We start from the raw sequence: 17,833 nt of genomic DNA, 5'->3' as shown, positions 1-17,833 counted from the left end.
TCTATATGACAGCCTATTGAGAGGCATCTATAATTATGCAATATGGCTCCCTTTCCATAGTCAATTCTCAGTGTGTGGAAACACTCCCAACTCTCCACATGAAGGGATGCTTCCAAGTATTTCACCTATGGTTCAGAAGAATTCAAAGAGCTGTCCAGCCAATGATTGCATAACTAATGGCTTAGCACCTGGCCTTAATCAGCTGTAGCATAGAAATAGATTTTGATGTCTAATGGATAATGGCCTCGGAGAGAAATAAGATGATGATGTCCACAACATTTTGTGTGCAATTCATTTAGCTTCTCCTAACTCTAACTCTTCCTTGCTCTTGATAATATCCAGTAGCTCTAGCCACTACAGCAAGAAATTGTTTTGCTGTTAAGCATACATGTTTCTCTGTAATAGCAATGTTAATCCATATTTAGTCACTGTTTATAAGAAATGAAACCAGAAATTTTTCTTTAGTCCTAAGCTTCCTTATAGATAAGTATGCAAAATTGAAGCTCAGACCATAAAGGTGTGCTGTAGATGAAGAATATGTGGGCCAGAGTCTGTAAGTCTGGACTACAGGCAAATCCTCTTCAGTGAAATCAAACCTGATAATGGGAAATGACATCACCCACAGCAAAAGGGAGCTGAGCCTCTCAAAAGACCTCACTGGAGCACCTGTTTATCCAGCAAATGATGCACCAATGGCTCCTAGGCCACGGTGCAAGCCAAGCCTCTGCCTGCTGTTTTTAAGCCAGCCATTTATCACAACTAGAGCTTTATTAAAAAAGGAAAAAAAACCCTCTGCTCTTCAGAGAACAAATATGAAAATCTGGTTTCTGAAGATATCAGAACCATTTATTTTTGAAGTTGGCAGCGCAGGCTGTGAACACTACTCTGGGATGGAACTTTTCTGTGGCTCCATATTTTTTCAGAACAGACCATTCTCCTCTCATGTACAAGAAACAATGAAATATTCAATGTGCTATGAAAAAATTAAAATGTTTTGAACGGGCTAAAGAAAGGAAACTGTACAGGCTGATGGGAAACCGCTGCAGGGCGCCTCTCTGATGATACAGAAGAGAAACGTGTTGGGCCAGGGCCCTCTGATCATCCCATCTGTGCTCAGCTTCCCTGCAGAGTCAGTGCTGCCACATTAGTTGAGTCCACTAGCCATTCTTCCCCAAGCTCAGACAAGAGGCAGAGGATCTCTGAGGTAGCTGGCCAGGTCTGGCCAGAATATTATTATAGAATCCTAGGGCAGCCAGTGAAGGAAGTAGTCATTCCAATCCGTTAGCTGCTTAGCTGCTTAGAATGAGAATTGGTCTGGAATTAGACAGACCCTGAGGAATTCCGACTCAACCATTTATTTGCTGTGTATTTGAAAATGTCTTTTCTCCACTGAAATCTATTTTCATTCACATCAATTGAAATACACACACACACACACACACACACACACACACACACACACACATTTCACTGGCCACTTGAGGATTGGCTGTGACTATTAACATAAAGAGCAGACATTTGTCATAGTAACATTGGCAATACTTGAGTTATACGTATGCTATAACTGGCACTCAGGATTACTTTGTGCTAACTCCATGTAATCCAAAGACAGCATATGTAAAAGGTTTTATATTCATCACCAATTTCAGATTTTAAAAATTCTGGGGTCACAGCCAGGTCAAATAGCTTGTCACATACAAGATGTGCCTGTAAAGGCAGAGCCAGGATTCAGAGTCAGCTATCTGGTCTTGGATCATAATCTCTCGACCTGTACTCCTTGCTAGGTAGAAGTCTCACAAGGATTAATGCTCTTTTTCTCTTATCTACAATAACAGTTTGGTTTTATTTCCACAGAAAAGCAAGGAGGTCGTTATTATTAATTTTGCAGGAATGTGACCCTAGGAGATTTTGTGGGCATATCTGACAATTCTGGAGTTTTTTTCTACATAGATTGTCTTCCTTTCCGCTGTCTCAGAAATCCGATATACTGAGGACAGAAAGCATTTAGTTTGCGTTCAACACATCCTAACAGAAGCCACCTGATTCCATTATGCTGATATACAATGGACAAACAGCTGAGTGTTTAGATAGTTCCGATTTTCATCAGGTCATTCAGATTTGTAAAGCTGTTTAAAGCCAGAGAATCACAGAACATGCAGATACAATCTGTCACGCCGCCATCAGTAAGCTGAGGCACCAGTGGCCATCCGATGCCTCTTCTGAGGCAAAGCTGAAGCACTGTGACTTTTGTAAGTGACAACGAAGGGAACCCTGTCAGATCAGAACTTTTTCAAGATGCATTGTTCTAAATGAATGGAGGTGTCTGAACGATGGGTGTAAGAGTTATCAATAAAGATATCTGAGCAACTGAATGAGCTGAAAACTACATACAAAATTAATTTAGTAAGTAAATCAAGCTTTAAATTCCTTGAGACAGTCATCCTTCTATAAACTCATTTTATGCAAGTTATGATGTTTGTTATGATGATTTCTTTATCAGTTGGTTCTGTTATTTGACAATTCTGATCTCTCTCTCTCTCACACACACACACACACAGAGAGAGAGAGAGAGACGAGAGAGAGAGAGAGAGAGAGAGAGAGAGAGAGAGAGGAGAGAGAGAGATCCTCTCTTATTTTCCTTCCATCCCCTACCAATCTTCCCTACAATCCCTACCAGGCCCCCTCCTTGGTTCTTGACTTCTGGTTTTCTTTTGTGATCCAGGACCATCCGAGTGATCACTGGCTTGTCACTCTCCACTGGAACCTGGTGGAGACATCAGTGGGCACAAAACTGAAGATAGTGATTCCCTCTCCCTGAATCTGTCAGTAGCAAATAGTAGAGCAAGGAAGCCTAGAGTCCCCTGAGCCTCTCCATCTGTGCCTGTTGACAAGGCCGATCTTGTAAAGACCCAGTCAGGCACCCAAAGCTGCTGTGAGCTCATTGTTTCACTGGCTGCATCTCTCCCAGAGTATGACAGTTTGCAGCCTTTATCTATGTCATCCGATCTTACATCTTTCCATTCTATCCCCCTCTAAGCCACCTTAGCCATGACTCTTTCCATCCATTAGAACAAAGGTTTAGGGTGTTCCCTAAACCTTAAAAGGTATAGTATATTAAATATTTTACTTATTTATTGCTTTTTTTATTAATCGCTTTACATCCAACTTATTGTTCCCCTCCTGGTCACGCCCTCTTACAATCCTCCCCCCTCATTTCCCCTTTCCCCAATGCTGGCATATCAATTCTGTGAGGCTAGACACATCATCTCCCACTGAAGCCAGACAAGCCAGCCCAGCTAAAAGAACATATTCCAAGCAACAGCTTTTGGGGTAGCCTCCGTTCCAGTTTTTTGAGACCCACATGAAGACCAAGGTGCACATGAACTACATATGTGAGTGGAGGCCTAGGGCCGCGTACCATATGTTCTTTGGTTGGTGATTCAGTTTTTGAAAAACCCAAGGGTCTAGGTTAGGTTAGTTGATTTTCTTCATCTTCCTGTGGAGTTCCTATCCCCTTCCGGCCTGTAATCCTTCCTCTTATTCTTCCAAGAGAGTCTCCAAGTTTCATCCACTGTTTGGCTGTGGGTGTCTGCATCTGTCTTAAGTCTATATTTGATGAACAGGGAAAATAAAGGTGTGGTATAAATAGCTTGTTTAAGGCTGAGCTCTCGTGTGTCACTCATTCTTAGCACCTTGCATCCATGAGCTTCTGCAGTCATCACTGATCATGGGAAAGTGCAGATGCCCTGACGAAGGCTAAAAGTAGCAGTTGTCTATGGTTACGAATACAGATGTGCAAGGCAGTTTAAAGCTATGAGGATTGAACTAAACAGCCGTTTTAGTCCCCTTGCCCCAATCAAAGGCCTATGATCATTCTTGACACTAGTTTTTTAAACCAGGTTCACAATTACATGCATGGATTCTTGCCTGGGGGAAGGGTCCTCACATCCAATACGAGAGCATTTGCCTATGTCTATGACAGAAGTGCCTCTGTTGCCCAAGAAAGCATAACTTCCCTAGATTGTTCTAGTGAATGGAAAGAGTCATGGCTAAGTAAGAGCACTGGTACTTTTTCTTCCCTTTATTGCATCTTCTGATACTATGAAAGGTGGCAGATGATGATAAAGCCCTCAGTTATGTACTAGCTTAATTTTTCTACATCATGTATGCAAGCTCTGTGACATCTTCAGCCATAGGTCCTTGTCATCTAACTCCAGTAAGCAATCAAGAGAAATGGAGAAACTTTGGGGCCTTTCTGAAGATATATATTATATGATATATATTATTGTAGCTTTCCACATGGACTTTTCATACCTTTTCATTTTAGTTAACCCTTGAATACAGTCCCCCTTTTCTTTACATCCCGGTGTAAGCCTTTCCACCTCAAGATCCTCCTTTTCTGCTTCCATGTTCCTTACTTGTCATTATCCCCCACCCCCATTGCTAAAGACACCTGTCTCCTAATGGCCTCCTCCTAGTTTCCTGGTGTCTATGAGTGCTCAAAATTGGTCATAGAAAGTTAGGATTTACATATGTGGGAGAATAAGTTGTGTTTGTCTTTCTGTGACTGGTTCACCTCACTCAATATAATTTTTCCAGCTCCACCCATTAACTAACAAATTTCATTTTTCTTTGGAGTTGAAGAAATTTCAACGTGTATGCATACCACATTTTTAATTATTCATCCATCAGTTGGTGAGCATTCGGGTTAATGTAATTTCCTAGCTATTGTGAACAGAATGGCCGTGAACACAGATAGGCAATCACCTTTGGAGTAGGACACAGTCTTTTCAATATGCCTATGTGGACAATAGCTGGATAATCCTAAGCAAACGTAACAATGCTGCAGGTGCTGTCACACCCACTTTCAAATTATACAGTGATAAAACCAACATGGTCCTGGCACAAAATGGGCATGTTGGTCAACAGAACAGAATAGAAGACCTAGTTTTAAATCCTTGCAACTATACAGCCACTTGGTTTTAATAATATGACAAAAATACACAGCATTTCAACTAATATATTTAGTCAAATGTAATGCTTGTAAACAGAATGAAACTGGGATTTTATGCCTCACCCTACAAAAGAATAAAGTCCAATTGCATTAAAGTTCCAAACTCTGAAACTAGCGGTAGAGAATGGAAGGAGTATGCTACAATATATAGGCTATATACAGACTTCCTACATAAGATTCTGAATGATCAGGAATTAAGGCCAATGATTGAGAAATGGTACCTTACAATACTAAGATGCTTCTGTACAGCAAAGAGAGCTTTCAAGTAAAGAAGCAGCTCACAGAATGGAAGATAATATTTGCCAGACTAATCCAACAGAGGATTAACATTTTGAATATATAACAAAAATTTTTAAAAGGATACTTTTTCAAAAATAGGGCCACAGATCTAAACAAAGAATTCTCAAAATATAAAATATAAATGGCTAAACACACTTTAAAATGTATTTGGCATCACTAGTTATCAGTGAAATGCAAATTAAAACTTAGAAATTCTGTCTCACCTCAGTCAGAATGGCCATCATCAAGAAACAAAATAAAAACAAAAACTGGTGAGGATACAGGAAAAGAGGAATCCTTATTAATTTGGGAATGTAAGCTGGTGTAGCCACTTTGCAAAGAGTAGAGATTTTCCAAAAGACTGCACACACACACACACACACACACACACACACACGCACACGCACACACGCATGCACATGCACAACAGTGATGGCAGTGATGCTGGACACATTCCTGGACATTAAGGTGGCCAATGAGGTTCTCCCATATGCTACATTTGTTTTTTCCCACAAAATGTACCTGTGAGTTGCTGGCAGTAATCCTGGGTGTCAGGTCAGGCACTATCTGCTACTGCTTTTCTGTTTAACATAAAAACCTGACTGAATATAAACACCCTGTTCTGACAGTCACCATTCCATTTATACTACTCCAACAACCAACTTCAACAGACACAAAGTTGTGCTTAAATCAGTTTAATGTTATTCATGTGGTACTGAGCCTATTAAATAAGTTGAGTTTTCCAAATGCCTAAGTGCAATCTGTACATGCACGCATCAGTACAGATAGGAGTATGTATGCTCCGAAGGAGCAAAGACCTAGTTAAATTTCTGAATGAGGCTTATTGTGAGTTTAGCTTAAAGGTAGTTTTGTATATTTCCAGCTATGGCTAATATTTTAAACAACAGATCAACACTGGGATATCGACTCTTGGTTGTCAACTTGGCTACATCTGGAATAAACTAAAGTCCAAGTGGCTGAGTATATCTGTGAGGGAGTTTTTTTCTAATTAAATTATTTGAAGTGAGAAGAACAACATTTAATCTGAATCCACCTTTACTCTTTGCCAAGCCATCTGATGGCAGCTTGTATAAATGCTGACCTGGAAAAAAGGACATTTACTCTCTCTTGGATTCCTTGCTCTTGCTAACAAATCAAGGCATCAGAGTTTTCTTCAGGGTTCTGGTATATACAGTAGATCATCTGAGTCCAACGTTGTGGACTGAACAACTACTGAATCCTTGGTCCTTACATTGGTAGACAGTCATAGTTAGACTAGCTGGACCACAACCTTTAAGCCATTCCCATTCTAACAAATTATGTGCGTGTGTCTGTGTCTGTGTGTCTGTGTGTAGTCATTCTATCCATTCTGTTCCTCTAAAGAACCCTGGCTAAGACAAACAATAAAAGCACATAGGCACGGAGGCATTTGAAGTGGTTATATGGTACTAATGCCGATTGTCAATTTGATAGAATGTAGATTCATCTTGAAGACAAACCTCTGGGCAAGTCTGTGAGGAGTTCTCTAGGTTAGACTAAGATTACAAGCTCTACCCTAACTGCTGGACTAATTAAAAACGTGAGATTACTAGAAGCCCTCACTACTCTGCTTCCCTACAGATGCAATATGATTGGTTGGCTCAACGTCTCGCTGCTGTAATGTCCCTGCCATGAGTGATTGTGCCCTCAAACTGTGAACCCCAAAGCTTTCTTCTTTCTTCATGTTGTTTTTGTTGGATATTTTATGTCAACATGGCAATTAAAATACAGCATGACTAGATAGTTTCCATTCAACATTTTCATTGTCAGAAGCCCCTGTGTTTATCTACCATGAACAATGAGGTATGATATGCACTCGGAATGTCACATCTACATACAGAAAGAAGATGATATCTGGTGTAGACTTTAGTAGAACGGCTGCACAACAGGAAAGATCAGAATTGGTTTGCTGGACTTGGAACTATTTTTAGCTTTACAAATATATGCATTTTGAAGTTAGTTCTTTTTTTTTAAAAAAGAGGTGTTTAAATTCTTCCACAAGACAAATATATTTTCTGTCTTCTGAATGTTTAATCAGCACAATGCTCATACTTAGTTAAGGAACAACTGCTCGACTGTATTGCATTCTTCTGTCAGGAATGCAGCTGTTGAGAGATTCCCACACAGTGTCCAAGTGTACAGTGAACTAAATGGAAATGTTCACTGTGACACAGAATAAGACAGAAAGGACTTGAGAGGACGTGGAGACTTGTGAGCTGTGCTAGAAGTCAGTCTAAGTGACTTGCAGAGAACTTGCAGAGAGCATGCAAAATCAGAACTGTTCATCCTAATGAGGAATGTCATGGGGACCAGGACAGTACACAACAGGCTTGGCCTGGCACACATGATGTAGAAGAGTAACAATATAATGGGAAAATGGTGGCAATATATGCTTAGAAATCAGTTGCAATAAGGGGTGCTGCTGGTGGCCTAAAACGTTCAATTTGGTTTTAATCTTAATTTCAGTATGCTTAAAAGCTTTATCTGTGTAGAATGACTTTTATTTTTAAATTAGGAAAACAAAAAATAAATTTAAAGGAAAAGAATATGCATCTTAAAGATTGATAGAACATTTGTGTTCACCCTCTTCATCTAAAGGATTCATTAAAATGATAATAAAGGCTTTGTTATGGAGTGGGAGGAGAATGGAGATGGGCACACAAGTAAATAGCGGTCTAAAAAATTTCTAGAGGCAAGAGGCGGTTAGAGGCTATGGTGGTTTGAATGAGAATATCCTCATTTGAATAGTTGGATCTTGGAGATAGAGCTGTTAGGGAAGGAGTAGAAGATGTTGCCTTGGGAAGGGATATGTCACTGGAGCTGAATTTTGAGGTTTCAAAAGCCAACAGGATTCTCAGTAAATTGCTCTCTCTTTCTGCCTCCTACTTGAGGACAAGAATGCAATCTCTCAGCTACTGTTCCAGTGTCATGCCTTATGCATGTCCACCCGCCATTATGTTCTCCACCATGATGGCCATGGAATCACTCTCTGAAATTGTATGCCCAATAAATTCTTTCTTCCCTAAATTGTCTTGGTCATGGTGTAATGTTGTGGTTTGCCCTGAAGTTATCTGTATATTTTTATATTTTTACGACAGCAGTGTTTCTTCATAGCAATAGAATTATAACTAAGACAGAGGTCTACAGACAACTGAAGCAGGCTTAAGCGTACCAGGGTTTGTGAGACAGAGAAGTGACAGAAGAGTAAGGTGGAGAACACTGTGCATGCAACTGCCCCTTTCCCTTCTAACCCGATTAGAACACAATTCCCCAAACTCTTCCTAAATGCTTTGAACAGAACAGAAAAATCTTAACCTATTTTAAAAGTTTTTTGACTCCTCAGGAAACTTAGTTCTTCGTGATGGCATTTGGTGTCATCCAGAAAACTAGTCTTTGAATCCACTCCATTCTTCTGCACAGCCTGTCAGGTATACTCCTCAGTCAACAAGAAAAACCCCTTCCTACCCATCAAAAGAAGAAGTCCATATATTTCCTTCATTAAACATTGATTCTCAAAGCAGACACAAACACATGAGAAAAACAGGCCACATGAAAGAAAGATGACAGTTTCTAGAGAAAATAGGTATAATTAAGGAAACAGAAGAGAACTTTCAAAATTCCTCCAACGCCATCCAAGAGATTTGAAAATGCATTAAACCCACAAAACAAAATCAAATGGCTGTGAAATAGTAGCACAGCGAAGGAGAGCCTACAAATGAAGAATAATTGCTTGAAGATAAAACAGGAAAACTAAAAAAAAGAACAAACTGAAAGATAATAGAAGATAAAATTGGAAGATACATTAGACATAGAGATTTACTTTAAGGTACCAATCCCTGACTGATGAGAGTCCAAGAAAAATATGTCTTAATAAAAACTAATCTGTGTTAGTTGCTAGTCTGGCAGAACAGATATTTCCATGGGCTACAGGACTTAACACACAGGAATAAAAATAAACACCATCTAGATTCAGAGGACAGAAGTACAAAGTCAATGAGCAGATGGCATTGTTTCCCTCTGAGGACCATAGGAAATAGTTTCTGAATCTCGGAGGCTTATGATAGCTTGCTCTCTCCTTCCCCCCTTGGCCTGTGTAGGCATCCCTCTCACCTTCACCCTCTTCTCAACAGGATTCTTAGCTTGTGTCTTGTCTTTAGGTTTCTCTTTGTTGTAAAGACTAAAAGGTCACACTGAAATTCATCATTTGCAAAGACCCTATTTCCAAAAGAATCACATCCACAGGCAGTGGAGACCAGGATTCAAAAAAAATGTAGACAAGATTACAATTCAAATCACAACAGGATGAAAATTCTTTTAAAAAATCAATCAATAGTAATAATAATAATAATAATAATAATAATAATAATAATATAATAGTAAACCCAAAAATAAAGATAGACACAGGCCACTGAACTGAAAGAATATCTTCATGTAATTTCAAAGCTAGAAGAGTAAAGAAAGTCCCCATGCTTCCAGAAGAAAATATGAGTTCAAAGGAACAGAATTAGACTGGCAAAACCATCCTGGATGTTACAAATCCGTGGCCAGAAGCTAAGAAAGTCCAAGGTGATTTTACACTCGTTTTTTTGTCTTAAATTGAAGTACAACACGCATGGCAGTGGACACACATCTGTATCACCATACAGACAAATATGCATGCTATTCGCCTCACCCACAGGAGGCTCTACTGCACTGTCCCACTGACCCTCAGCAATGTCCTCCTGCCTAAGTAATGACTCCCATCACAGTAGATATGTTTTCCTGTTCATAAACCTTAGTAACTCAGCTTGGTCACATAGTACACACTCCTTATATCTTGCATCTTTCTCTTAGTGCAGTGGTTTTACTATTCATACAATTTGCTGTGTAAATTTGTAGCTCATTCTTTTCAGTTGAGTATGGCACGATGCAGGACAGAGCCAGTCAATATCCTGAGCTACATTGATAGACAGTAAAGGAGGAAGAGTAAAATTAGAATGTGTGTCCCATGCAGACAGGACAGGGTTTTGTTGTTGTTTATTTACTATTTTCAATTGTTTTTAGTATTTGCTTTTCTACATATAGCAGGGTCTCTTTATTGCTATATTTATTGCCCATAGAATATATGGGGATGACTGGGCCTTTGATGTCAATTTGTTGGAATAAGCACATACTTGAAATTACACATGATACAGGGATAACATTTGTTGCCTAATATTTGATTGAGACATCTTTGTTCAGTCCTTCAAAATAGCATGCATAGGCTTCGTGGACTTGGCTTAATTCCAGGAAAGACACATTCACATGTCTCTCATTCCAGTCTCTGCTCACAGTCCCTTCTTGTCTTTGTTCAACTCTGTTAGTTTCACCAAGCAAAATTCAGTCTGGTCATTATAGAGGGTTCGTGCGGAAGAAGCCATGGCATTGCTTCCTCTTCGAGCTTTCAGTGATATAGGAGCTTGGATATGTCCAGTGATCTGCTTGCATCTGCTTCAAGGAGAAGACCTGTCAAAAATTCAGAATGAGACTTGGACGTTAGACACACTGATACTGAAAAGACCTGTTCAATTAACCAAAGCAACCAGGAGGTAGCATTGGGCAAAATACTTCTTTAGTATTGGATCATGGGCCTGCCACTTTAAGATGTTCATTGCTCTAGAAGAGCAGATCTGAATTCTGGAAAAATCAGGCTGCCACTCCTGTAGTTTGTCTCCTGAGACAAAGAACTAGTAACCCTTATTGTGGGCACATAGATATATGTGAGGAAGAGGCAAGTCTAGCCATTGAAAGACACAAATGGTGTACTATTTTTTGTTTAGGGGATTTCTCTAAAAGCCTGGTTCTCTACCATGATGTCTATGGTGGCCCAATGCCTTATTCTTTCCATTTAAGCTATTTCTCTGCATGTTCTATCTATAATATTCTCCCACTTCGAAGTCCCATCATGCTGCCTCTGATGTCCCCCCCTTCTTGCTCCTACCACAAGGTCCAATCAGAGCCACATGGTGTGGGCTTTCTTTCCTGATAAAGCTCACTTCTAAAGAATCATTTTATATCACCTCTTTTCTTGAATTTGCTGTCCTGATTTCCAACATTGAGTTCTTCCATCAAGAAATAAGAAAATGCCTTGTGAAGTCTAACTTGACTCTGCTCACCTTTTAAATTTCAACTTAAGGTGGGAGGACTTGGGATATTGACTTTAGGAATTGGCTCACATGGGCAAAGCCCTGGGAAGTGTCAGGAGAAAAACAGAATGCTTAGGCAGAAGATCTCTGAGATCTTTTTCTCAAGTTACAGAGGAAGCATATGGGAGTCCAGAGATATTTGCCGACTGGTTGAGATCCAAATGCTAACAAGGCTAGAAGGAATCTCCTGATCCTTGCCAAGTGCTCTTTACACAGAAACCATTGCCTTCGGTCTATTGACTATCCAGCCATGGGTGGCCAAAGGTAATGAATTGAGTTTTATTGACCCATTTGAGAAAGCATGATTTTTGCCATCTACATATAGAACCTGTGAGGAAATGACATCTTTAAGGAAAAATTGAATGATGCATACCAAGGACAGCATGTGCAGAAGTAGCACAGCGAGAGAGGAGGAAGCTCTGTGGACAGGTGAATGGACAGTTTACCCCATGCAGAGTAGGATTGAAAGCTCTCCCTGGGATTCACTGCTGTGCACTTTGTGAATACATCCCTACTTCAGCAAGTCCTGCTTGAGTTAGGAGTCATTATTGGTAGACGAATACACAAGAAGCGTCTAACTCATGCTGAAATTCATTTCAAGAGGTTGCTTAAGATTTATTCATGCTACCAAATTCACAAGTTTTTCTTTTAAATCCAACCTCCCTTAAGGAAAAAAGGTGTCCATGGGAAGCAAAAGTTTGTTGTAGCCTGCTGCTGTTCACCATAGAATATTGGAAAGGGGACTAGGCCCACCTAAGGAGTAGACTTAGTGACAGGAAGTGGGGGCAAACATAGGCTTCAAAATATGTCATTGGCACATCAAGTTTTAGACTATACACATGAAGCACTTATTTAAGAATTATAAACCTTTAAATAATGGGGTACAGAGCTAAACAAAACATTCTCAGCAGAGGATTATCGAATGGCCAAAAAGCACCTAAAGAAACGTTCAACATCTTTAGTCATCAGGGAAATGCAAATCAAAACATCCCTGAGATTCCACCTCACACCAATCAGAATGGCTAATATAAAAAACTCAGGTGACAGCCGATGCTGGCAAGGATGTGGAGAAAGAGGAACACTCCTCCATTGTTGGTGGGATTGCAGACTGGTACAGCCACTCTGCAAATCAGTCTGGAGGTTCCTCAGAAAATTAGACATTGTACTACCTGAGGACCCAGCTTTACCTCTCTTGGGCATATACCCAAAAGATGCTCCAACATACAACAAAGACACATGATCCACTCTGTTCATAGCAGCCTTATTTATAATAGCCAGAAGCTGGAAAGAACCCAGATGCCCTTCAACAGAGGAATGGATTCAAAAAATGTGGTAGATCCATTCAATGGAAAAAAGATAGCATTTTCAGCAAATGGTGTTGGTTCAACTGGAGGTCAACATGTAGAAGAATGCAAATCGATCCATGCTTATCACCCTGTATAAAGCTTAAGTCCAAGTGGATCAAGGACCTCCACATCAAACCAGATACACTCAAACTGATAGAAGAAAAACTAGGGCAGCATCTCGAACACATGAGCACTGGAAAAAATTTTCTGAACAAAACACCAATGGCTTATGCTCTAAGATCAAGAATTGACAAATGGGATCTCATAAAATTGCAAAGCTTCTGTAAGGCAAAGGACACTGTGGTTAGGACAAATCGGCAACCAACAGATTGGGAAAAGATCTTTACCAATCCTACAACAGATAGAGGGCTTATATACAAAATATACAAAGAACTCAAGAAGTTAGACCGCAGAGAGACAAATAACCCTATTAAAAACTGGGGTTCCGAACTAAACAAAGAATTCACAACTGAGGAATGCAGAATGGCTGAGAAACACCTAAAGAAATGTTCAACATCTTTAGTCATAAGGGAAATGCAAATCAAAACAACCCTGAGATTTCACCTCACACCAGTGAGAATGACTAAGATCAAAAACTCAGGTGACAGCAGATGCTGGCAAGGATGTGGAGAAAGAGGAACACTCCTCCATTGTTGGTGGGATTGCAGACTGGTAAAACCATTCTGGAAATCAGTCTGGAGGTTCCTCAGAAAATTGAACATTGAACTACCTGAGGATCCAGCTATACCTCTCTTGGGCATATACTCACAAGATGCCCCAACATATAAAAAAGACACGTGCTCCACTATGTTCATAGCAGCCTTAGTTATAATAGCCAGAAGCTGGAAAGAACCCAGATGCCCTTCAAAAGAGGAATGGATACAGAAAATGTGGTACATCTACACAATGGAATATTACTCAGCTATCAAAAATAATGCCTTTATGAAATTCATAGACAAATGGTTGGAACTGGAAAATATCATCCTGAGTGAGCTAACCCAATCACAGAAAAACACACATGGTATGCACTCATTGATAAGTGGCTATTAGCCCAAATGCTTGAATTACCCTAGATGCCTAGAACACATGAAACTCAAGATGGATGATCAAAATGTGAATGCTTCACTCCTTCTTTAAAAGGAGGAACAAGAATACCCTTGGCAGGGAATAGAGAGGCAAAGATTAAAACAGAGACGGAAGGAACACCCATTCAGAGCCTGCCCCACATGTGGCCCATACATATACAGCCACTCAATTAGACAAGATGGATGAAGCAAAGAAGTGCAGGCCGACAGGAGCCGGATGTAGATCTCTCCTGAGAGACACAGTCAGAATATAGCAAATACAGAGGTGAATGCTAGCAGTAAACCACTGAACTGAGAACAGGACCCCCGTTGTAGGAATCAGAGAAAGAACTGGAAGAGCTTGAAGGGGCTTGAGACCCCTTATGAACAACAATGCCAAGCAACTAGAGTTTCCAGGGACTAAGCCCCTACCCAAAGACTATACATGGACTGACCCTGGACTCTGACCTCATAGGTAGCAATGAATATCCTAGTAAGATCACCAGTGGAAGGGGAAGCCCTTGGTCCTGCTAAGACTGAACCCCCAGTGAACATGATTGTTGGGGGGAGGGCGGCAATGGGGGAGGGCGGGGAGGGGATCACTCATAAAGAAGGGGAGGGGGGATTAGGGGGATGTTTGCCCGGAAACCGGGAAAGGGAATAACATTCGAAATGTAAATAAGAAATACTCAAGTTAAAAAAAATGGGATAAAATAAAAAAAATGTGGTAGATCTACACAATGGAGTACTACTCAACTATCAAAAACAATGACTTCATGAAATTTATAGGCAAATGGATGGAACTAGAAAATACCATCCTGAGTGATGTAACTCAATCACAGAAAAACATACTTGGTATGCACTCATTGATAAGTGGTTATTAGCCAAAAAGCTCGAATTACCCAAGATGCAATCCACAGACCACAGGAAGCTCAAAAAGAAGGACGACCAAAATGCGGATGCTCCCACTCCTTCTTAAAAGGGGAAAAATATCCATAGGAGGGGATATGGAAGCAAAGTTTAGAGCAGCGACTGAAGGGAATGGCCATTCAGAGCCTGACCCACATGTGGCCCATATATATACAGCTACCAAAACTAGGTAAGATTGATGAAGCTAAAAAAATGTATGCTGAAAGGGACTGGATATAGATCTCTCCTGAGAGACACATCCAGAGCATGTCCAATACAGGGGTCAATGCTAGCAGCAAACCACAGAACTGAGAACAGGACCCCCTTGGGTGGAATTAGAGGAAGTATTGAAAGAGTTGAAGGAGCTTGCAACCCTATAAGAACAACAATGCCAACCAACCATAGCTTCCAGGGACTAAACCACTACCGAAAGATTATACATGGACTGACCCAGGGCTCCAACTGCATATGTAGCAGAGAATAGCCTTGTTGAGGCACCAGTTGAAGGGGAAGCCCTTGGTCTTGCAAAGGTTGGACCCCCAGTACAGGGGGGTAGTAAGGGGGATATATGGGGAAATACCTGTATGGGGGAGGGAGAAGAGGAGGGGAGGGTGTCTTATCAACAGGAAACTGGGGAGGGGAATAACATTTGAAATGTAAGTAAAGAAATATATCTAATAAAAAAAATACAACTTCTTCCATGAAAAAGAAAAAAGAAAGAATATGGAACAGAACCCTGGATTCTAAAGAATATATGCTATGGTTTGGGGTTTTGTTTGTTTGTTTCTTTGCTCCTTTTTTTCCCTATAGATTTGGCTAAAATAAGCACCTTAAAATAACCCATTTGTTCATGTGTATGTTTTTAAAAAGGCAATGGTAGTAAAAATATCCTTTAAGTCTTTCAAATGGGTACATAATTATATACAATTCATTTATATACATAATACATTTAAAAATGCAAATATAAGTTATCCTTACATAAAGGGAGGATGATTGTCTAACAACAAAACTAACCAACCAACCAACCAAACAAACAAACAAACAACAACTCCAGCTCATCCTCGGGTAGGAATAATCATCTTTTATGTCCTAAAGCAACAAGGACAATGTTGTAGAACCAGAATTGGAGTAAAGGTCAAAGCGGTGACATCTTGACTAGAACCATATGACTATGTATGTCTTGTTCTTAAAAGAAGATTTAAAATTTTTAAAATTAAAAACTTACATTAATTATCCCAAAGAAAGCATTGATACCATTCACCGTCTCTATTTGTTTTACCATGTGGTCCAATTTAATAAATGATTTTTCTGTCTTTTACTAAAAAAAGAATTATAAACCTTATGGGATTTTTAAATTTTAAATTTGTTTATGTATAAAATGCATGGATGTCACTGCATATGTGTGGAGGTCAGAGGACAATTCTAGGAACCATTTTTCTCCTTCTACCATATGTAGGTCCTGGGGATTAAACTCTGGTCATGGGTTTGGCAGCAAGTTTCTTTACTCTCTAAGCCAACCCATACCTTATACCTCCTTTCTTACATACATCTTATACCTCCTTTCTGCTCCTCCACGAGGATGTCCCCATCCCCATCCCCACCCTACCAGATGTCCCCACTTCCTGGGGCCTCCGGTCTCTTGAGGGTTAGGTGCATCACCCCTGAGTTCAGATCCAGTAGTTCCCATGCTGTATATGTATCAGGGGCCTCATGTCAGCTGGTGTATGCTACCTGGTTGGTGGCTCAGTGTCTGAGAGATCTCAGGGGGTCCAGGCTAGTTGAAACTGGGTGGTCTTCTTATAGGATCATCCCCCTCCTCAGCTTCATCCACCTTTTCCCTAATTCACTCACAGCTCTCAGTGATTTCTGTCCATTGGTTGGGTGGAAATATCTGCATCTGACTCCTTCAGCTGCTTGTTGGGTTTTTCAAAGGGCAGTTATGTTAGGCCCATTTTTGTGGGCACACCATAGCCTCAGTAATAATGTCAGGCCTTGGGGCCTCTTCTTGAGCTGGATCCCACTTTGGATCTGTCATTGGACCTCCTTTCCCTCAGGCTCTTCTCCATTTTTTCCCTGCAGTTCTTTCAGACAGGAACAATCCCGGATTAGAGTTTTTGACTGTGGAATGGCAAACCCATTCCTTCTCTTGATGCCCTGTCTTTCTACTGGAGGTGAACTCTACAAATTCTCTCTCCGCATTGTAGGGCATTTCATCTAAGAGTCCTGAGAGACTCTTTACACCAGAAAATATCATCCTGAGTGAGGTAACTCAGACCCAAAAGAACATGTATGGTTTACACTCACTAAAAAGCAGATATTAGCCAAAAAATACGGAATATCCAGGGTACAATTCACAGAACTCAAAAAGGTTATCAAGGCAAAGAAGGGTCCAAGTGAGGATGCCTCAGCCCCACTTGGGAGGGAGAAGAAAGCAATCACTGGAGGGGGAAGGAGGGAGGGACCTAGGTGAGAAAGGGGACAGGAAGGGGAAGAAGGGAACATGATCAGGATCAGGTGGGGGGAACAGGACTGAAATCCTGAGCGGCAGGAGAAAGGATGGAAACAGGCAACCTCAGGAGGTAAAGGGATCCTCTAGAATGTACCAGAAACAGACTCACATTTTTTCAATTAAAAAAACCAAACACTGGTTGGGTTTTGAAAATGGAGTTTGGGGGGCACAGTAAAGTATTTTATTTCTATGCTACTGGGGCTATGGTATCCTGAGATAACTTGAGGAAATTTCTGTAGTCACATTTTAAGAGACCAGCTCAGCAGGGGAGCACTGGCTCCTGCTGGACCCTCTGCCACTTTGTGTTTTATTAGCTTGGAATAGTCTGCGAAGCCCCAGACAGAAAGCCGAACTTCCTTAAAGGCAGACCGCTGCCCTGATAAGCCGTGTTGTTTCCCATATTTTTTCAATAAAACGTTGCTTCATGCTTCGCTATCTCCATCCCCCAATTCATAGACAGGCCAACACTGCATTCATATTTCCAGCTATAAAGTTAACATGGCCAGCAA

At 40.6% G+C, this 17,833-nt stretch overlaps 1 long non-coding RNA gene across 1 annotated transcript in view; it reads right to left on the bottom strand.

Moving 5' to 3' along the window:
- Window positions 1–9,746: 9,746 nt before the first annotated feature.
- LOC147997070 (uncharacterized) overlaps window positions 9,747–17,833 on the bottom strand; it is a 102,646-nt gene continuing 94,559 nt past the window's right edge. Inside the window, exon 3 of the long non-coding RNA XR_015655418.1 lies at window positions 9,747–10,816. This is a non-coding gene — a long non-coding RNA (uncharacterized LOC147997070). The remainder of the gene's footprint in view (window positions 10,817–17,833) is intronic.

Source organism: Rattus norvegicus, chromosome 1 (assembly GCF_021556685.1).
Source record: "Rattus norvegicus strain SHRSP/BbbUtx chromosome 1, alternate assembly SHRSP_T2T, whole genome shotgun sequence".
Lineage (NCBI taxonomy): Eukaryota > Metazoa > Chordata > Mammalia > Rodentia > Muridae > Rattus > Rattus norvegicus.
The sequence above is the reverse complement of the archived record's forward strand: the minus strand, read 5'-3'. Positions and strand labels throughout refer to the sequence as shown.